The sequence below is a fragment of the Panthera uncia genome, chromosome F1, assembly GCF_023721935.1.
Source record: "Panthera uncia isolate 11264 chromosome F1, Puncia_PCG_1.0, whole genome shotgun sequence".
Classification (NCBI taxonomy): domain Eukaryota; kingdom Metazoa; phylum Chordata; class Mammalia; order Carnivora; family Felidae; genus Panthera; species Panthera uncia.
In genome coordinates, this window is record NC_064813.1 from 39,099,058 (window position 1) to 39,120,375 (window position 21,318).

The 21,318-nt window shown below is 50.0% G+C and overlaps 1 protein-coding gene and 1 long non-coding RNA gene across 5 annotated transcripts in view; one reads left to right on the forward strand and one right to left on the reverse strand.

The window, feature by feature from the left end:
• Nucleotides 1-1,499: 1,499 nt before the first annotated feature.
• The window catches only part of NAV1 (neuron navigator 1), a 244,343-nt gene continuing 224,524 nt past the window's right edge, over nucleotides 1,500-21,318 (forward strand). For 3 of the 4 annotated variants that reach the window (XM_049634332.1, XM_049634333.1, XM_049634334.1), the window contains exon 1: nucleotides 1,618-1,690. The gene's annotated coding sequence lies outside the window, so the exon portion shown is untranslated. Of the gene's footprint in view, nucleotides 1,691-21,318 lie in introns of all 4 variants that reach the window. The other variant, XM_049634335.1, reaches the window with a different exon arrangement.
• Nucleotides 4,169-12,742, reverse strand: LOC125925398 (uncharacterized). Its single transcript, XR_007458819.1, has 3 exons — nucleotides 12,315-12,742; nucleotides 8,294-8,397; nucleotides 4,169-4,367 (listed from the first exon to the last, which is right to left on the reverse strand). It is a non-coding gene; the product is annotated as an uncharacterized LOC125925398 (long non-coding RNA).

A 21,318-nucleotide genomic window follows, 5' to 3' on the forward strand; every position in this document is an offset into this window, starting at 1 on the left:
ATTATTATCCCATTTACAGACGACGAAATCGCGGCGGTCAGAGGTTCAAGAATTCGTTCAAATTCCCACAGCTAGTAAGCAGTAGATCCAGGATTTGAGCCCAGACAAGTCTGCCTTAGGAGCCCATACTTTTAGCCATGACACCCTCATCTCAGGTGCCCCTCAGAGACAGCCCCCTCCCCACCGCAAAAGACAATTCATTCCTTTCATGTCAAAATCCTTCCCCCTGATCGGATGGGAACTTCAATGTCACTGCTAGTTCACTGTCTAGTGCTCCTTCATCCTCCCTTGTGTCCACATGCACTGCGGCCTGCTTGGCTGGATAGGGCCCCAGGCAAAACTCAAGGGTTCTCATCCTGACTCTGCTCAGCTCCCTACTGGTTGATACTTCAGAGACCTCCCAGGGAGTTGACCTTTCTGCTTTCTATCCTTCAGCCCCTCAAGACCCCGGAAATCAATCAGTCCTCATGATGGCTAGAGCTGGTGAAATCTCTGATCCCAATCAGCTGGGTCCTTGGCCACAGTTACTCCCTTTCACCCACAGAGCTCAAAGCTTGCTCCAGAGGCAGAGGCCACCTGATTTCCTGCTGCCCTCTTCCTGCAGAGTCTGGAAGCCCTCAGGCCCGGAAGCGGGGGTGAGGGTGGGGGTGGGGGTGGGGGTATGAGGGATGGGGGGTGGAATCCTTGCACTGCGGAGAGGTTGCCGAGGTTCTGGCCGAGGACGCTCTTCGGGTCTTGTCATTTTCTCTCTCGTCTTCTGCCCCCTCCCCCCACTTCCATGGGCCCTAGAAGGAGGAGGGGCAGCGGCAAAGTAGAGAACGTGGGAAGAAGTCACGTTATTTTACTGAGCACCTACTATTTGCCGGGCACTTCTGGGGCCTCCCCTCTCCTCTGCACCCGAGATCCAACTCAGATAGGGGTAGAGAGGAAGGAAGGGTGGGCGGAGTCAGAAGCGGGTTGAGGTGGCTGGCGGATTCATCTGCCCCCTTTCAGTGAACCGACCGAACTAACTGCAGCCCGAGGACTTGCTGGGGAGGGGTGGCGGGTCCCCGGGCAAAGGAAAGGCTCAATTGTGCGAAGGCTTCCTGCCCTGCCAGCTCGCGGCCCCAGCCTAGCTACCAAGCAGCCGCCTTTCTGCGGCTGGGGAGGCGGGACGGGAAGGCGAAGGCAGGAAAGGGTTACGGGAATAGCTTTCCAATGACAAAGTCTGGAAGGGACCCATGCCTCCGCCCCTCTGCGGGTTAAACTGGCACAGTGCGGGGGGAGGAAGACGAGGGAGACCAGAAACACAGCCTGCCCTGCTGCCCGCCCCCCCTCCCCGGGCCCCCGGTCGCCGGGCACCCCCTCCCCGGGCCCGCGTCGGAGGCAGCCGGCGTGTGCCTGGGGCAGCGGGTCACGAGGCTCCGCCCCCGGCAGCCCGGCCCCGGGGGACGCACTTTGTTCAGGATGCCGCCTCCCCGCTCATTGTGGGGCCGGGGCCGGCGGCGGCCCTAGTGTGAGCGCGCGGCTGGAGCGCGCGGCGGACGCCGACCCCCGAGCGAGGGCCGGACCCGGCCCGGGGACCCCGGAGAAACTTTCTTATCGCGAGGAGAGCGCGCCCGGCCCCGCGCTGCGCTGGGGATGCGCGGCTCTGCGCGGCGGCGGCGCGGACCGGGACCCGGAGCTGGAGCCGGGGAGGGCAGGCGCGCCGGTGAGTGGCCCGCGCGGGGTCGTCGCGGGGGCGGGGACCGGGCTGCGCGCGGCGGCCGCCGCTTCCCACTTTGCCGGGCCGGGACAGATCCCCGGGGGGAGGTGAGCCTGGTGCCCCGGGGAGGCTGCGGGCTGCGCTCGAGAGAGGCGCTGGAATAACAACGGAGGCGCTGGCGGCTTCCCGGGAGGGTGTGTGCCGAGGCGTCCCTGGGGGACCGCGCGTCTGCTCCAGGACTTGACTCACTAGGGGCTACCAGCGTCAGCCTTTCGGAGCCTCAGTTTCCCTTTCTGTGAAATACCTGCAGTGTAAAGTGTGTTGAGATCCTATAACCAAAGACACCAAGTGCTACGTTATTACACACACACACACACACCCGTACCCGTGTTTTCTCCCATCCCAGCGGAGCGAGCAGAGCAGCTGGAGCAGGTGACCTTGCCGGGCTGTTCCAGAAAATGTTCACTGGGTGCCCAGGTTGTGCTGCGAAGCGTCGGCCGGCCACACTCCCGGAGGCTGTCCTCTTTGGCGCCAGCCCAGTGGAAGTGTTCCCTGGGGGAGACGAGAGGGAGGAGAAAGGAAGATTCACTGAACACCAGGAGCTCACCTGAGGGCTCTCGGGCGCTTGGGCTCTTGTGGTCCCTCTATCCTCACCCAATATAACCTGGTCCTAGGTTAAAGAATCAGCCAAGTCTGCAGAGGGCAGAGAGGGGAGACAGGATCAGGGGAGGGCGTGAGTGGTGAGTGGTGGGGGCGGTGTGCAGGGGTGAAGTCCACTCAGCAGAGAGGGTTTCTTGTCCCCCGGAGCCCAACACGGGAAAATCAGCTGGTGAGTCAATGGGACTTTGTTAGGACAGCCACAGGGCGCAGCTGGCGCCGGCTTAAGGGAAGCGCCCGGATCCCCCCTTGATAACATGCTGTTTATCTGGCTTCCTGTTTCGATGATTGGGATACCATTGGCTTGTTCAAATTCAATGCTGAAAAGCCTGCGGCCACGTTCCTTCTGCAAAAGCAGAGGGCTTGCCTAGGTTTTCATCTTTCATCTGCCTTGTTCCGGATGCATGGTGTCCCCTACAACTCACTTATAATGGGGCAGCTGGACTTCACACAAAGAACCCCTCCCCAAGTAGGCGGAGCTGCCACTTCAGAGACCTTGGCTCCCTTCAGACCCAAAATACATGTGACTCCAGCCTGCTTATGAATTTTTTTATCCTGCTTTGAATTTTAGTTGGTGTTTCTTTGGAATTAAGCTGGGAAAGGAGACTATGGCTATGGGTTGCCTCCCCTAAAAAGAACTTTATGTCATCTTAGTGGTGCATGCTTTCACCGTTAATTTCTGGGGGAAGTTATCAGTTTGTAGTTCTAGATCATCCTGTGTTGCTAACAAGCTGGATGGTCAGAGAGCAAATAATTTGCCTTTCTGTTTTGGTTTTCACTTCTTTAAAATGGAACTGGGGATAATTGCTACTCCTGGAAAAATAAACAAGGATTTTTGGGTCTGTGCTTCAGCCTCTAGGGTATATTTCCTAAACTTCCTAGGTTAAGGGGGAGCAGCGCCTACTCTGAACTCCAGAAATTTATCTGAACTCCGTTGTGGCAGGTTTCACTTTGTGTTTTACTTTTTTTTTTTTTTTAAATGTTTTTCTTAACATTTATTCATTTTTGAGAGACTGAGAGAGACAGAGAGTGAACAAGGGAGGGGCAGAGAGAGGGAAGCACAGAATCTGAAGCAGGCTTCAGGCTCTGAGCTGTCAGCACAGAGCCGGATTCGGGGCTCGAACTCGCAAACTGCGAGATCATGACCTGAGCCCAAGTCTGACGTGCAACCAACTGAGCCACCCAGGTGCGCCTCCATTTGTGTTTTAGACATTTGGGATTTGTGCACATTTCTTATCTCCCGATGAATGCTATCTACCCAGATATCCTGTCTGAGCACCCAGCACATAGTAGGCACTTTATAAACGTTTGCCAGATAATACGTTTGGAAAAAAATCTAACGAACACCCAGGGGCCTCCCATCCAAATCCAATGCCCTTTTATTCATTTTTTGAGAGTTGTTTGATTTGCCTCCACTCCACTTTTTCCCTCTCAAAACACAGTCCATAATAAGGTCGATTTGCCCACAGGTGGTCAAGCTTTAAGCATTTGGGCCTTTTGTGAGATCTACTTGGGGAGCCCTGGCCCTGGGAAACTGAAAACAGGAGTGCTGTTTTTCCTTCCTTGCCAAATCTGCTCCCCTCCTGAGTCCACGTGAACCTCTGGCTTCGCTCAGCTTTGGTCAAGTAGAAAAGAGCGGCCTGGAGTAGAAAAATCTTTTGTCCATTCTTTACAATTTGTCTCTCTTCCCATCTTTATTTTCTATCAATGTCACTTCCCTTTTCTTTTACAGTTCTTTTGAATTCTTAATGGGTTTGGCCTTTAGAAAAACTAGAATGTCAAAGTCAAAAGGATCTTTTCCCCTCCCAACCCCTGCCCTGCCCTCCTCCCCTTTTAGGGACAAGATCCAGAAGGCAATGGACTCAAAGCCACACAGCCAGGGTGCTTTAGAGGCCAGCCTAGACAGCAGGCAGGTCTTCTGGCCACCAGTCTAGGGCTCGTTACCTTTCAGCAAATCACCTTCTTGCACTCAAGATTTTTCTCTGCCTAGTATGTCCATCCACAGATCCCAGCACATGTTAGTTAGCTGTCCATGAGGGAGGAACAGAAACAAGAGGTTAGGAGACCCATCTCAGTGATGGAAACCAACCACCAGCTCTTAGAGTCTCTGGAACATGGAGAACTAAGAATGTGGCAATACTTGGCAAACCCTTCATCTTTCTGGCCCCTAGTCACAAAACAATAATTAAAAACACTTTCTAGTTCCTTCTTCCACTTAAAAAAAAAAACCCAAAAAACCCAAACCCACCAACTTTTCAAGTGAAAAACACCCTCCTCAGTAAACAGTTTGCTGGGCCTAATCTGTTCCCTCAACCTCCCAGGAAGGCTGACTCAGGCCTGATTTCCTCTGAGGAGCCTGGGATTTTACTTCCTTACTTCCTGTGACTCTTGAGACGTGGAGGGAGGCAGGATGGCCAAGACTCGGGCCTTTCTGAAGCGCCTGTGCGTGTAGTTCCGCTTCTTCCACACGTCGTCCTGTGCAGTCCATGCGACCGTCCCCGTCAACCTTTGTGCTCTACTTAATTTTAATATGAGATGCACTAATATGCATGAAAAATTAAAGGTGCTGATGCATGTGCCTCCACCCTGACCATTAATAACAAAATGTTTCCACTTCAAAGGACTGGGAGACTCTTTTAATGTCCAGTCCTTAGATGCTCCGAAAGCTTTCCTGAATGGAATTGTTTTCTTAATTTCCTCTTCAGATTGTTCACTGGTGGTGTATTGAACCACAGCTGATTTTTGTGTGTTGATCTTGTACTCTTGAAACTTTACTGGATTTATTTATTAGCTCCGGTAGCTTTTTGTGGGTGTGGATTCTTTGGGATTTTCTATATGTAGGAGCACATCAACTATAAATATAGTTCTTCTCCATTTCCAATTTGGATGCCTTTTTTTTTTTTCTTCCCTAATTGCTCTGGCCAGAACTTCGAATACAATGTTGAGTAGCAATGGTAAAAGCAGACATCCTTGTCTTGTTGCTAATCTTAGAGAAAAAGCTCTCAGTGTTTCACCATTGAGCGTGATGTTTGCTGGGGATTTTTTCACAAATGCCCTTTATCGTGTTGAGGCAATTCCCTTCTATTCCCAGTTTTCTAAGTGTTTTCATCATGAAAGGGTGTTGGGTTTTGTCAGATTCTTTTTCCTGCACCAATTGAGATAATCATGTGTTCTGGTACATTACAGTGATTGTTTTTCTTATGTTGAATTACCCTTACATTCCTGGGATAAATCCCTCTGAAAGCTTTTTTTGTGTTTTAATTTGCAAAGTTTTACTTCTTTTATTTAAAAAAAAAAAAAAACTGAAGAAAACTTGACAAAGTGCTAACAGTTTGCAGTTGGGTGGGTCAATGCATGTTCAGTATATTTTTCTTACAGTCGCTCTACTTGAAACATTAAACAGTTTTTTTATTGTGGTAAATATATGTAACATAAAATTGACCATTTTAACTACTTTTCAGTGTACAGTTCACAATACTTTGAAGTGTACAAAGTTACACTGTTGTGTAACCATTACCACCATCCATCTCCAGTTTCTTATCTCCCCAAGCTAAAAACACCTACCCTGGTAAATAGTAACTCCCCATTCTCTACTCCTCCCAGCTCCTGGCAACCACCATTCTACCTTTTATCTCTATGAATTTGTGAAGACTTTGTGATCACTGGAAAAGTCAGGACTTCAAGACTTTAAATGAAGTGTTAAAGGGCCTCCCCTGACTTCCAATGAGAACATCCTGGGGGACTTTGATTCGGATCTTCTAGACTTACAAACAGGCCCTCAACAACTGCCCCCGTGTCAGAGACATTTGTGTCAAGTGTAGAGATGAACTGATTCCTGGTCATCACGAGGCTCAGAGGACAGCAGCATCATCCTCTGTGTGAGCTTCATTTCTTCCAGTTCAGTGGTTCTCCATCTTGGCTGCACGTTAGAATCACCTGGGGAGCTTTTATTTATTTTTATTTAAGTTTATTTCTTTATTTTGAGAGAGAGAGAGAGAGAGAGAGAGAGAGAGAGAGAGAGAGAATCCCAAGCAGCACTGTCAACACAGAGCCCGATGTGGGGCTCGAACTCACAAACCATGAGATCATGACCTGAGACGAAATCAGGAGTCAGACACTGAACTGACTGAGCCATCCAGGCACCCCTTACCCGGGGAGCTTTTAAAAATCACTGATTCCTGGGCCCACCCCAAGAGATTCAGCTTCATTTGGTTTGGATCGTAGCTCTGGTATCTGTCATTTTGTAAAGCGCCCTCAGCGATTCTGATGCACAGTGAGGGTTATAACTACGCAGCGGTTGAGCTGATTTACTCCCGGAACCCTTGACTGGTCACAGCTTTCAGTGACGCAATTCCCTCCCCATCTGGACAATAATACTGACCCACTTTACATCCCTCCCCTGATTTTAAAATCCATTTGTAAATAGAATAAATGTCAACTTCTGTAGAGTTAAACTTGCAAACTTGGAAAGAACCTTAAACTGTCATGTAGCCCTATTCTTTTCTTTTTCAGATATCTCAGGCCCCCCTAAAACATCCCCACCAGGGGTCATCCAGCTTGGACACCTCTTTGGTGGGCGACTCCCAACAACAGTGGGTGTATTGCAGTCATCTTTTTTTTTTTTTTTTAATTTTTTTTTTTTCAACGTTTATTTATTTTTGGGACAGAGAGAGACAGAGCATGAACGGGGGAGGGGCAGAGAGAGAGGGAGACACAGAATCGGAAACAGGCTCCAGGCTCCGAGCCATCAGCCCAGAGCCTGACGCGGGGCTCGAACTCACGGACCGTGAGATCGTGACCTGGATGAAGTCGGACGCCTACCCGACTGCGCCACCCAGGCGCCCCATAGTCATCTTATTCTGTATTTGGTCAGCTTGGTCTTTCAGAATTTCTTCTTATATTAATCTGTCATGGCTATGACTTCCATCCACTGGGGAAAGATATCAAAGGTGAATGGGTCTCACCAAAATGCATCCCCAAATAAAGTAGGGGATGTGCAAAATACAGCGTGTGAAAGAAGTACAGTGACAGCCTTTCAATATTTGGAAACGGCTACCACGTGTCTGCCCCATCTTTTCTTCTCTGCTCTCAGCTGCCCTGTTTTTTCAGATCTTCTTCGTTGGACGTGTTCTGGGAAGATGTACGAGGTAATCGCAAGAATGGAGATCATGAAATGAGCCAGACTTCCAGTCAGGGTTGAAATCTTGACTCTGCATGTAAAGTCCTTAGCACATGATGAGTACGCAGCAGATGTTAGCAGGTGAAATCATGTTATCCACAGTGACATCATTATCTCTATCTGTGTGACCTTAGGCTGGCTAAGGAACCTCTTAGAGACTCAGTTTCCTCCCCAGGAAAAGTTGAATGAAAGTACCTCACTCATCAGACAGTGTTCCCCAACTTGCCTGATCTCAACCTCCTTCCTCTCCTTCAGTGATGCCTATGATCTGGCAAGTTTGGGAAATACAGGCAGGGAGTGATTGCGTGGATCAAGTGAGACCACGCAAGACCTGACCCAGTCCCTGGGGCTTTCAGTGTGTGAGCTCCCTTAATGCCAGATTCCCCACCGCCCCCCTCGTTATACTAATCACCCTTAGAACAAGCTACAGTTTATCTCCATTTGAATGTATTATGTCCAGAATGAAATGTAGCACCGCAGTTAGGAGTTTACTGGTACAGATCATCCATAGGCAGATCACCTATTATCAGTTAGGCAAAGCAGCTTTTTTTTTTTCCTTCCAATTTGTAGATTACTCCTAAAACCTTGAGAGCTGGGCCGTCAAGGAAGAGATGGGAACCCGATAACATAAAGGAATGAGAGTGTCTGACCCCATCTTTCGCTTTATATTGTTTGTTGCTGAACTGATTGGTTTTCTTTTGGTGTTACCTAATTTTTTTTTTTTTTTTTTTTTTGTAGATGGCAAGTATAACATAGAATTTAAAGTCGATTACCAGTGCCTCTTTTCCCAGTTCATTGGTGCAGATAATTGAGTTGACTGGAAGGAGCGTCTGGGTTCTGGGTAGTGCAAAGATACCAACTGTTCTCTCCTGATTTCCTTTGAACAAAAGAGAGACAGCTGATGAGACACCCGGTGAAGGAGCCTCGGCCAGGACCCAAAGCGGGCAGCTGTCTGCTTGGCCTCTCCTCTGGGGCAATTCTGGACAGCCCCTTGGCTCTCCCTCCCCAAAGCTTCAGAAGGAGGGCTGGATTACACGGGCCACCCTCTGCACCACGGAAATGCTGTCCGTTGGTCCCCCCAACCTGGGAGCTCTCCATCACCTCCCGGGCTTGGTCAGCTTTACGAGGGCTTTGAGATGTCAGGAAAGCTGCCCCCACCTCACTGGGAGGGGCTGTGGGAGCCACAGTGTCAGGGCCTACACCTAATTCCCAGAATAGGCAAAAGACCTTTAGGGTGCTTTCCAACACTGAAAGTGCTTCTCCCCACCTCACAAGGTTTTATTCTGAAAGATGTCAAATCAGTAGAGAAAGTGAAAGATCAGTACAATTAATGTCTGGATTCACTGATTGTCAACATTTTGCTATACTGTGCTGTCTCCATCTCTGTCTCTGTCTCTCTCTAATAAAATTTCCTGAGCCATTTGAAAATGGTTTGCTGACATTGTCACACTTAACCCCTAAATACTTCAGCATGTATTTCCTAAGAACAAGGGCACTCTCCTACATAACCACAGTACCATAATCATATCCAATGATACTGGATTTAGCAGAAGTATTTAATCTATGGGCGCTATTCATATTTTCCAATTGTCCCCTAAATGCCCTTTAGAGAGCGCTGTGCATTTTTCCCAACCACAGCCTGCTGTGTGGAGGCGGGAACTGCAGTTTTCTCTCCCTGAAAGACGGAAATGAGGTCACGATCTCTTAAACTTGGGATAGTGACATACTAAATACAAAGCACTTGGATTTCAAGTAATCTTTATAGCCACTGAGTGAGGTGGTAGTAATGTCCTCCCCATTTTACTGGTGAAGAAATCGAGGTTCAGAAAGTTTTCTTAGCCCCAGTGGTATTAGCCCGTATTACCATTCCATGCTGTTTGTCACGGAATAATGATAGAAAAAGAAGGCCTTTTATTTACTAAAAGTCTTCTGTCATTCACATTTCTTATCGTCTTCACCTTGTGTTACGTGGTGTTAGGACATGCTCTGCTGCCCCCATTTTACATTGAGCAAAGTGAGATTGAGCCCTTCCGATGCTGGTAGGAAACAGTATTTATATCATCAAGATAATGTAAATGACATTTATTGGTAATCTTGAAGGAAGCTCGATATGGTTAGTTGTAGTTGCTGGGCAGACTATAAAGCAAGTCAGAATAAAAGCTTGTCTGAGGGGCGGAGGGGCGGAGGGGGCGTCCTCCAATACTCTCATCTGATGGCAAGGGGCTTTGAGAGAGGCTGTCAGAGTGTTAGAAAACAAGAAACCAGGGGCTGGCTGGCTCAGTCGGAAGACGATGCGACTCTTGATCTTGGGGTTGTGAGTTCGAGCCCCATGTGGGGTGCAGAGATTACTAAAAAAAATAAAACTTCTTGGGGCGCCTGGGTGGCTCAGTCGGTTAATCGTCCGACTTCAGCTCAGGTCATGATCTCACGGTCTGTGAGTTTGAGCCCCGCGTCGGGCTTTGTGCTGCCAGCTCAGAGCCTGGAGCCTGCTTTGGATTCTGTGTCTCCCTCTTTCTCTGCCCCTCCCCTGCTCATGCTCTGTCTCTGTCTCAAAGATAAATAAAAACATTAAAAAAATAAAATAAAATAAAACTTCAAAAAAAGTAATTAAAAAAAACCAAGAGGTGGGGTGGGCAAGTTGGGGGGCGGGGAAAATGGGTGATGGGCATTGAGGAAGGAACTTGTTGGGATGAGCACTGGGTGTTATTTGTAAGTGATGAATCACGGGAATCTACTCCAAAGGCAAGAGTACACTGTATATACTGTATGTTAGCTAACTTGACAATAGATTATGTATGTATTTATTAAAAAAAAAAAAAAAGAAGGGCGCCTGGGTGGCTCCGTCAGTTAAGCGTCCAACTTCGGCTCGGGTCACAACCTCTTGGCTCATGATCTCAAGCCCCATATCCCCACGTGGGGCTCTCTGCTCTCAGTTTCAGAGCCCGCTGCAGATCCTCTGTCTCCCTCTCCCCCTGCCCCTCCCCCACTTGTGCGTGCATGTTCTCTCTCTCTCTCAAAAATAAACGTTAAAAAATAAATAAGTAAATAAACCAAGAAACCAGATTTTGAGATTAAATGTGCAAATAATAAAAAAGCAACCAAAATCAAATATTAGAAGGAAGGAAAGAAGAAAGAGAAATGGGTTTAGTGCAAGTTACCCATCATTTTCAACTATTTTGGGGGGTAATGATCGATACAGGCCGACAGTGGCAAAACAGGAAATCAGGTTATTAGTATATTATCTAGAGGGTAACCGCCATAGGAACTAATAACAGAAAACTATTTGGGCAATAGGGTGGGGCTGGGAAGGGGTGGAACAGGAAACTAGCTTGTTATCATAAGGTCTTTTGTGTAGTTTGATGATCGGTGACCACCGTAATAGCCTCGAGAAAGGCAGGCTTTGAATTCAGACTTCTGGCTTCCAAATACAGAGAAGGGACAGGGCAAAACGTCTGGCCCCTCAGAAGCTTCTGAAATGTTAGGCTGAAGCCAAGAGGGCCTTCTTAAGACCTTGGTGCCCACTGGACATGCCTACCTGGAGAGAGCCCCAGGACATGGCACCCCCAAGAGGATGTACCCGCACCCCACATCCCACAGGAAGTGTTAATACTTTTGTTGTAAAAAAAAAAAAAAAAACTTAAAGATTTTTATAATTTGGCCTTTCAAAGTATTTAGACATTGGCGGCTCATTTGTTCGTAATTTAAAATTGGCTGTTTCTTGGTAACCCTGAACACATGCAGAAATTATTGTGAAGTGAGAAAAATGTCACCTGTAAGTTATTTTCAAATATAATGAATTTTTATGGAAAGTATATTTAAATATCAGTGCCGTTATGATGTTCCATTTTACAGATGTTTAAACCATGATTAATTTCAAATTGGCAGTTTCATTTTTATATTTTGGAACCCATGACATTTGCTTCCATGGGCCTCTGGAAAGCAACTTGGTCCCGGGCCTTCTGTCCTAGGAACAGGTGGGGTGGGCAGTGAGCGCGGATGTGGCCCCTGAGGGATCTGTGGGTGACTGTTTGAGACCCACATCACTCGGGGACATTCATGGCCTGACACCGAGAGTGCAGCTGAGCTCTAAGGAAGTCACAAGACCCAAATCCCATCCTCCTATCATAGCCCCTTCTCGGGCCTTTACCACGGAGCTTCCTCTAGTTTAGGTTCAACCTTCGCTGAACGATTTCACAGCCCCAACGTCTCATTTCCTCCTCATGGCAGTGCTATGAGGTGGGAAGACAAACGTTCCTCTTTCTATACAGGGTGAAAACGGGACTCAGAAAGGCTAGGTAATTTGCCCAGAGGTTTAGGGAATCAGGTGGAAGAACCCTGGCTTCTGACCTTTATCCTTCCCAGTACCCCATGGCCCATATACGGCAGAGGTGGACAAGCGTCTTTAATAGCCCGTGGTCATCATATCTGTTACACAAATGCGGAAATCACATTGAGGTGGTTTTTTTTTTTTAATTCTGCTACTGCATTTATTTTGACAAGTCCTTGAGATTTGTCTTTTCAGTGACAGCTATTTAAAAGTACATCACCAATTTTATCACTCCTGCTAATTTTACCCAGGCAAAGGAACAATGTGAAAGTGTTACATTTTGAGTTCCGTTTCTCATTTTCTCCTCAGCGTTGAAAATGACTGTTGTGCATGAATTGAGGGCTGTGTTAAGCTGACAATCCATTAAGACTTTTGCTCTTCAGCTGTTCTGGACCTTATAAACTGGTCTTTCCCTGTTTACACACCTCCTGTGATCTCCAGAGCTCTCTCTGCCACTCATTACCCACCTCCTTAGGGAATGTCATCGCAACGACACATCTGTTAAGGCCACATCACACCTCTGAGTCATCTCCCCACTTCCTTTTGCTGGCCATGTCCAGAAAGAAATCAGAGGCCACTAGGGAGGTTCAGAAAGTGACCACAGGGTTGGGGTGGCTGTGGGAAGTAGGTGGGAAGGGCCATTGTGAGCTGGCCGCAGAGACTGTGACACTCATACCCAATACCCACATCCAGTCCCGGACAAAGACCTCTGTGTTTGGGATGACAGGGCTGGGGCAGATGTCGGGGCTGGGGGTGTGGGGCGTTGCTGTGCGGATACAGTCTGGAAGAGGCTACCCAGGGCAGAGAAAAGGCTGTAAGACCATGCTCTGGACTGAGAGCTGGCAATCGCCTAGCTGGGTCCTGGCATGTGGTAGAGGCACAGGAAGTATTTGCTCTTTGCTTACTCCAGATAAGCGATAGGTTTGCCCTTAAGCTGAGGGACAGGCAGGAATGAACATAAGTGCCCTTAGTCCTAAATTTCCCTGGCTTGCTTAGCGGCCACCTCCTTGCTTCCTTGGCTGCTCCCTGACATGGGGCCTCTGAGTGAACGGGGTGGCAGAAAATGCAAACTTTGGAGTCAGTCTGACATGCAGCCTCCCTGAGCTTCAATTTCTTTATCTGTTCAATGGGGACAATCGTACCTACCTCGCAGAGTCGTGAGGGTCATCTGAGAGGGTGTCACAAACCATCTGGCATGAAGCTAATTGGAGTCATTACCATCGGCCTTGGCCTGGATGGCCCCTTGGCTCTTTGCACTGGGGCCTGGGAGGGCAAATGCGGGCTACACAACGTGACTGAGCAAAGCCAAGGATGCAGCAAACATTCAGCACCCCCAGCTCTGCAGACCACGCTTCTGGGCGGATTTATCCCCAAAGGGGTGTTTATATACCGGACAGGGGGGAATGGTTCTCTGTCTGAGGGTCAGACAGACGGGGTGGGAGCGGTGCCGGCTCCAAGATGTATGGTCCCTCTGGGCCCCACTGGGCTCCAGACTGCAGGCCTCTGGGGGGTGTGGGGGAGTGGAGTGGCCTGGGGTTTTGTTTGGCAAAGCCCGCCTATTATCTGGCCCAGGCTGTGTTTCCAGGGCATTATAAATAGCACCGGCTTCGGAAGGAGAGGTCGCAGATGTGGCTGAGGCAAAGTATATGGGAAGGTGGGGAGATTGGAAATGATGAACTCAAGCCTTTGTGGGCCAGACTACAGGATGGGGGCCGTCTCCATGGCAGTAGGACACCAGGGAGGGCTCAGCCTGGGTGCCTTTGAGGCAGAAGGCCTGACTTAGAAGCCAGAAAAGCCTGTGCTCAGTGGCCCGAGGGCCCACTCTATTTGCCTTCATCTGCCTCTTTGTAGAGAGACCGGAGCTGCGGCCTGAACCTGGGCAGGGGACTAAGCAAGAGCCTGAACAAGATTCCAGATCTTAGAGAGATGAGGAAAAGCAAATGCCTCCTCACCTTCAGCAACACCCCTGTTCCCCAGCGAGTGCCCTGGGGTTGCCTTTCCCTCCAGTTGTAAGAGAGGGAACCCCTGTCTCTTCCTTACTGTTGGGTTCTATTCTATTCTAAATTGAGATGCACTCCACAAACCGTGAAGTGCACAAATCGTAAGTGTCCAGTTTGATGCTCTTTTTTTTTTTAAAGTTTATTTATTTTGAAAGAGAGAGAGAGAGGGAGAGAGAGCAAGCAATCAGGGGAGGGGCAGAGAGAGAGGATCCCAAGCAGGCTCCATGCTGTCAGCACAGAGCCCGACACGGGGCTCGATCTCATGAACTGTGAGATCATGACCTGAGCCAAAATCAAAAGTCAGACACTTAACCTACTAAGCCACCCGGGTGCCCCTGATGCTTTTTTGACGGATGAATACACCTTCATAACCCACGTCCCAGTCCAGAAACAGAGCATTTTTATCAGCTCATTGTTCTTCTGTCTGTTCCTGTTCCATCAGGACACCTACCCTCCTCCCCCCGCCCCCCAGCCACAGTGTCACTGTGCTGATTTTTATTACCACTGTGCCTGTCCTTGAATTTCATGCAAATGGAATCATAGGGTATGGACATCTTAAGCTCAACATAATATTTTTGAGATTCAGTCGTATTGAATGATGTAGTCCTTTCCTTTTAATTTCTGATGGAGGAACGTACCCCAAGTTTATCTTTGGGGGAGCCTTTGGGCTGCTTCCTTTGCTCTAGGGTCCACATCTACTAAGCAGCAGTCGGGTATCTGCTAGAGTTTTGAAAATTAAGATGAGCTGGACGTCTTTGAAATCTGCAGTGTCACCTGTTTTCCCAGAGCACTTCCTGCTTTGGTGGCCCCCTGTAAAAGGCCACAGTACCTTTTCTTTCCTTTGTGGACTAGAAAGTCACCCTTACCTCCTAGAGCTAGAAGTTCGGATCCCCGGTGGAGAGCCACAGGTTTTTCCGTAAGACAGAAAGTTGTTCTCTCTGAACTGAGCTGACGCATCTTGACAGGTAGGAGGGTCTGACCCTGCATATGGGGACCGGAGGACGTTAGCCTGAAGGTGCAGGGAAGACAGCCAAGGCCCAGAGCAGGGAAGTGACCAGGAAGCAGTGCTTTCACAGGAGTGTGGTCCACGTCCGCCTTGGTCAATGAGAGCATCTCAGCGCCTCGCACAGAACCTGGCGCACAGCAGGCTTTCGAAAAAGAGGTGTGGAATGAACTAGTGGATTGCAAGGTGGAGAGTTGGGCCAGCAGACCCACTGCCCGTTCCTGACATGGAATGCCTCAACGAGGGCAGCCCTGCTGGGAAAGGAAAGGAAGAGTGGGTAGATTTTTTTTTTTTTTTACAAAGGAACACTCAACAGGACTTCAAGAATTGGCCATGGAAAGGACACGAGAGAGAGGAGAATCAAAGAGGCATACAGTCTTTTTTGGAAGAGCACTGCACTGAGAGCCGGGGCCTGACTTTGGATCCCTCTTGCTCATCTGTCCAGTAGGTATAATGTTGTGTGTCAGTTTGCTAGGATTGTCGTAACAAAGTACCACAAACAGGGTGGCTTTAGACCACGGAAATTTATCGTCTTAGTTCCGGGAGCCAGAAGTCTAAAATCAAGGTGTCGGCAGGGCCGTGCTCCCTCTGGAACCTGTTCTGGAGAATCCTTCCTCGCCTCCTCGAGCTTCCGGTGCTTGCCGGCAATCCTTTGGCATTCCGTGGCTGATAGATGCCTCCCTCCGGTCTCTGCCTTCATTGTTACGTGGCCGTCTCCTCCCTGGGGGTCTTCCCATCTTCTTCCCATTGTGTGTGTCTGTGTCCAAATCCCCTCTTATAAGGACGCCCTACTTATAAAGCCAACCATACTCCAATATGACCTCATTGTAGCTAATTACATCTGTAGCAACCCTGTCTCCAAATAAGGTCACATTCTGAGATACTGAGAGTTAGTACTATCTTTCTTGGTGACACAGTTCAATCCATAACCTGCCTGATGACATTGAATGAGGCAATGCATGTGAAGTCCTTTATAACTTCATGAGTTAGGCAAGTATCGGGTGGTTTTAGCTATGGGACCTGCTTTTGACTTCTTGTGTGCCCTTGTTCAAATCTCCTCCCCTTTCTGAGTCTTGGTTTCTTCATCACATTTGGTCTCTACATTCTTCTCCAGAGCTCTATCCTGCAATTCTTTGCCTCTGAGGCTGGGAGATTTCAGGTCTGGGATCTGGGGGGCTGTGGGCTCACTAACAGTCGTGGGGAAGTCAGGAGGGGGAGGGAACTGCCTGAATACCAGAAGGTCCAGTGCATCATTTGGGTACCCAGCTTCCTTCTCCCGGTGGCTGGGACCCTGGAAAGTCCTGAGTATCTTCTCTCTGTACCCCCTGGGTTAGGATAGCCCTCACCTCAGTGAGGGCTAGGAGGGAGGTCTGCTATAAATAGCATTTTCCAGTCATGTCTTCCCCTGCAGGAAACACAGCAGCCTGATGAGGCAGGAAAAAGGTGTTTCCGAAAGAGAGGCCAGGAAAGGGAGAGGATAAGTGAGGGTTCTGGAGCCAGATGGGTTTCCTGGGTGCTGGAAGAAAGGTACCATGGAGGCAGCTCATAGGGGCTCAGTGTCAGCTGGTGTCAGCTTCTGGGGCTGGCAGGCATATGGCCCTGCCTGGGGTCTGCCGGTCACAAACCCCATGACAACAGCCAGTGAGAAGGGCCCAGGTTGGATTTGGGCTGGGAGATTTAGGATTTCAGGTTGAGAGAGAGGATTGCAGGTGTCACATTCATTCACTTACCGATCTGTTCGTTCATTCGCTGAGCATTTTCCACAGCTTGGGGCTGAGCTAGGTGCTAAGACAAGCAGTGTGAGGCTCATTTGTAAAAAAATGGGTCTGGTATGCAAGCCAAGGATTGCACCGGAGGCAGCGCCAGAGGCAGCCTTGGACTGTGGGAGGACGGAGGAGGGGATGGTAACTGCTGGAGCGCAGGCAAGGCCTCCCAGGAGTGAATGCCATTGGGTGCAAAGAATGAGTGTGAAGAGGAGGGAATGGGGTGGCAGGGCCACTCCTCACCTCTGCTCTCCTGGGCCCATCCTTTGTCCAACGCCAGTGTCCAGGAGGGGTCTGAGGAGCTGCCCTGTCTCCTCCGTGGAGACTCTGGGCCAGTCCCTGGGATCTGCCTCTGGAGAATTGCCCCTCTCCTGGCCAGCAGAGATACACCGTCATCCCTGTGTAGAAAACATGTTCGATTCTCAAGTGCCATCTCCTTGAAGAGCCCTAGAAAGTCATTAATCTTCCCCTATAAAAACAGGCTTGATTCTACTGAGGCCTCTGCAGTGGCAGATGTCACAGGCAAAAGCTCAGGCCAGCAGGCTCATCCTGGGACAGGGGGCGATGGTGAGTCACCCAGGAACCCAGGAGCCCCGACCCTTGGTCCCCCAGCCCTCCATGACCCGGCCAGACCACAGGGCCCCCCTTAATGGCTGGAGGGGACGGAGATAAAAACAGGCTGTCCTTTCTGTTAAAAACCCCAGAGAATTCTGCTTCGGTGTCACGATGAGATTCCTTGGCCTTCCCATGCCACCAACAGTGATGGTGAAATGCTACACTTAAACCCCAGTCATTCTTCCAGGATGGGTTGTGACTCGTACCCAACACAGGATTCCGGCGCCTTCTGAGGAATCTGGACGAATTTCAGCTTGTGTGCTCCCCTTTTTTGTGAAACAGTGCATAGTAGTTTTGGAAGAAAGACAAAAGTTGGGGTATGTGCCTGTGCAGCGCCTCGCAGTCCAGCCCATGGCACAGCAGTCAGACGTGTATGGATGCTGAGTGTCCAACCATGCGCGGGGGCCCCCATTAGGCCATGCTTTCAGGATGTTAACTCTCCATGTGGGGGTTACTTACAAATCTGACTGTGGTCCCAGAGGTCCCCTGGGTCAGCCCGAGGGAGAACTGAGGTCAGAATGACCCAGCCACCTCTAGCACACTCAACTATAACCTCAAATTGGTACCATTCTCTGCTGGTAACAAGATGACGGGATATTTCTTGATCTTCCCAGTTTTCAGGTGGGTAAACTGAGGCCCACCTTGCCCATGCCGCTTAGATTGGAAAGAACACGTAATGAAAGCCCAGGAGAAGCTGGCCGGAATCCGGTCCCTTCCCTGTAATGATACTGAGAAATGTCAAATAGGATTTTTGTTTCAAAAGAAGGGGAAGGAGTGAGGAGAATCAGGGAGGATGCATCTCTATGTAGTGTCTGGGGTTTGCTGGAGAAGGATGAAAGGGCTCCTCGGGGCCTTGGAAAGGAAGCTGTGTCCTGGGCAGTGTCTGGGGTGAGTGTGGAGCTCTGTGTGAGGGGCTCAGAGGGGCAGGAAGGAAGAGGTCTGGGTGTCCAGAAATCAAGGATAAGAAGAAGGGTTCTTGTCCCCCTGCCACGTCTTAGTTGCGGGACTTTGTGTAAGTTATGTGTTCCTTCAGTGCCTTCCTCTGTGAACCGGGGATCACTTCAACGCAGCTCACCGGGCCAGTGTGAGAACTGAACGAGAGAACCCACGGAACGCACCTAGTGTGGTGCCAGGCGTGCAAAGTGGTTGTTGTTAAATGCATGGTAGCTCTTGGTGAAGCCTTGTGACCTTCCGAGCCTGCGTTTGCTCTCTGTGATTGGGGGTGATTTTTGGTCCTGCCAGCTCAGGTCAGCTGGGAGGCTTCAGTGAGATGGCGATCAGAAAGTGCCAGCATGACCCAGGTTCTCAGTCACCGTCATCTTTTATCCATTGCCTCCTGCCCTTGGGAAGCTCCCAGTGCAGTCGGAGATACCACACCGGAGACTGGACACTGACATAAACCATCAAACGGTGGCTCTTCCAAGAGCCACTGCCTTGGAGCCTCAGCTGCCTTGGATGGGGGAGGCTGAGGGCCTCTGGGTGGAGTTGGCTTCTCTGACAAGAACAAGAACGGGAGCAGAGTTTTGAAGGAGGTGAGAAGGCTGCTGTGGCCTAGATGATGACCGAGGGGCCTCGCCGGTGGGCAGAGGGGAGCAGATTTGCCTTTGTAGGATTCATCCCAGAAGGGAAGGCCTGTTAGGCCAGAGCCGTGGAAGGACTGCTTGCGTCTCTCCTGTGTGGGTTTTGTTTAGAAGCCCCTGAGAACAGGGTGGTGTCTGTCCACTTAGCGCAGGGCCCAGTGCCATCCAGCAATAGGTGCTTAATAGAGGCTGCGTAGAGGGATTCTGGGAAAGGGAGAAAGGGTCTGGCTCGCCCTTTGTCTGCATGTCCTCGCGTCTTCCTATTGCTACCACCAGAGGGTGCAGTTGCCTAGCAGAAGCCAGCCAGATCCCCACGCCCTCCTTTCCTGTGCTGGCAGAAGTGAATCTTTTGGGCTGGGGAAGCAGGCCCTGCGTGTATCCCCTCTTCTCCGGACTCAAACTAAGTCTGGGGACAGGAGGTTCAGTGGCATGGGGGATCTTGGTTTGCCTCTGGCTTCCTGGGCGGTGCCAAAAAAGTCTTGTATTCTTGATTTTGGTTCCACCTGCCACTGATACTATCTCCCCACCAAAACCCAGCGTCCTTACCTTCTCCTTTTTAGGCTTCATTCTTCAGGATATAAGGCCCATTAAGTATCTTGGGTGACAGGACACGGAGCAGGCTAGGATGCTATTGGTTGGCAAGAGCAAAAGGTCAAAGATTTTCCAGCCTGGGCTCTTATTCTGGGATATGCTTCCCTTTCGTTTACGAGTCTCTCAGCCGGGGTCAGCCTTCCCGCTAGGCCAGGACCACTTGCCCCATTGCAGATGGGCAGAAGCCTCCCTAAACCACTCAGGCTGGTGGCTCTCCTGGGCCAGGGGCCCACAGGCAAGAGCCCAGTGACCCTGCATCTGGAATGGTTTGGGGTACCAAAGGGAATGACATACCACAGAATGAGGCAGGGGAGGAGCTGGGTTGGCGATGGGCCCTGGGCTCCTTACCCCCCAGCAGGCCCCAAGAGGCAGGGATTTAATGAAACCCTGTCTCCCATTCCTTTAGGGCCCAAGTCACTGTTCCCATGGAAAGAAACCAAGATCTCGACAATCTGGATCTCTGTTGCTGCGTGGCAACATTTCTGTCTCCCCCTCTCCACAGAGCCCCTTTCCTGAGACAGAGGAGCCACAGAGAGCTTTGGGATCTGTGCCACAAGCCCTGAGGCCTCCCAGGACTCCTGCACAATGACGGGAAGGCCAAGCTGCCATCCCAGGCCAGCCTGGGTGCCACAGTACAGACAGTGGGCTCGGGGGACGTAGTCAGCATTTCTGCTGCATTTTCCACCACCACAGGCCTTCCCGTTGTGCTCCCCAGTCATTATTCTTTCCAGACGTCCTGAGCCCTGCCTGCATCCAGGGACTGGCTGTGGCTAGCATGGGGTGGGGCCTTGGTGCTCTGAACCTTCTCTTACTCAGACCCCAGAGAGTCCTTGACCACAGGAGCCTCCGTGGTGGACGAAGCTCACAGGTGACAGAACTTTCTGGGAGGACAGGAGTTCTGCTGTGAGTCCTTCTCCTTGTTTTAAAGACAGTGTTGGGGGTGCCTGGCTGGCTCAGTTGGTAGAGCCTGATCTTGGGGTCCTAAGTTCGAGCCCCACATTGGGTGGAGAGTTTACTTAAAAACTTAAAAAAATAGAGTCAGAAAGAAAGAAAGAAAGAAAGAAAGGGAAAGAAAAGGAAAGAAAAGAAAAGAGAAGAGGAAGACCGTGTTGGCAGTCCCTCTTGTTGGTGGGACAGTGGGATATTGTCAACCACTGAGCTTGTTCTAAATGTAATCATTTTTAATACAGTGATCATGGTGATTTGTGGACAGGAAGGAACTACCGTTCCTTCTTCCTACTGTTCCTTTATCCTTGGCCCCCAGGATAAAGGATGACAGGAACAAAGGCAAAGGCATCTGCCCCCATCATAGGTGGGGTTATACAGAAGCAGGGTGTGGACACGCAGACCTGGGTTTGATTCCTGGCTGTGCTACTTTCCAGCTGCGGAACTAACCTCGGCGCTTTAGCTTCCTTGACTGTCAGTGAAGTTACCGTGAAGACTGAAGAGAAGTCAGCCTACCAAGTAGCTGGCACACGGTAGACAATAAAAGTTAGTTTTATTTTCCATCATTTACATTTCTAGGTTTTTCCTTGGTGTCCTTTTCCCCCACATACTGGAAAACCAGCGACAGAAACTGTTTTTCCCTGTCAGCCTATCGGCTCCCTTAGGGCAGGGCTCTGTCTGCCTCATCAGTTTGGGGTTTACTGGAGAGCAAGGGCTATATTTCCCCCAGTCATCCTTGGGCCGCCATGAAGTTAGCGACTCTGCCTTGCCCATCAGACTGGGAGCTCTCTGAAGGCAGGGATGCGTTTCCTCCATCAGACTGGGAGCTGCTATGCTTGGACGCTTAGGCAGCAGGCACCGTTGTAGAGTTAGATTTCCAAGGTTGGAACAAAGACACCTAAGAATTAGAGGCAATTAGTTTTGAGAATCGTTGATCGACCAAAGAGGGCAGGTAATGAACGCCACCTACTTGG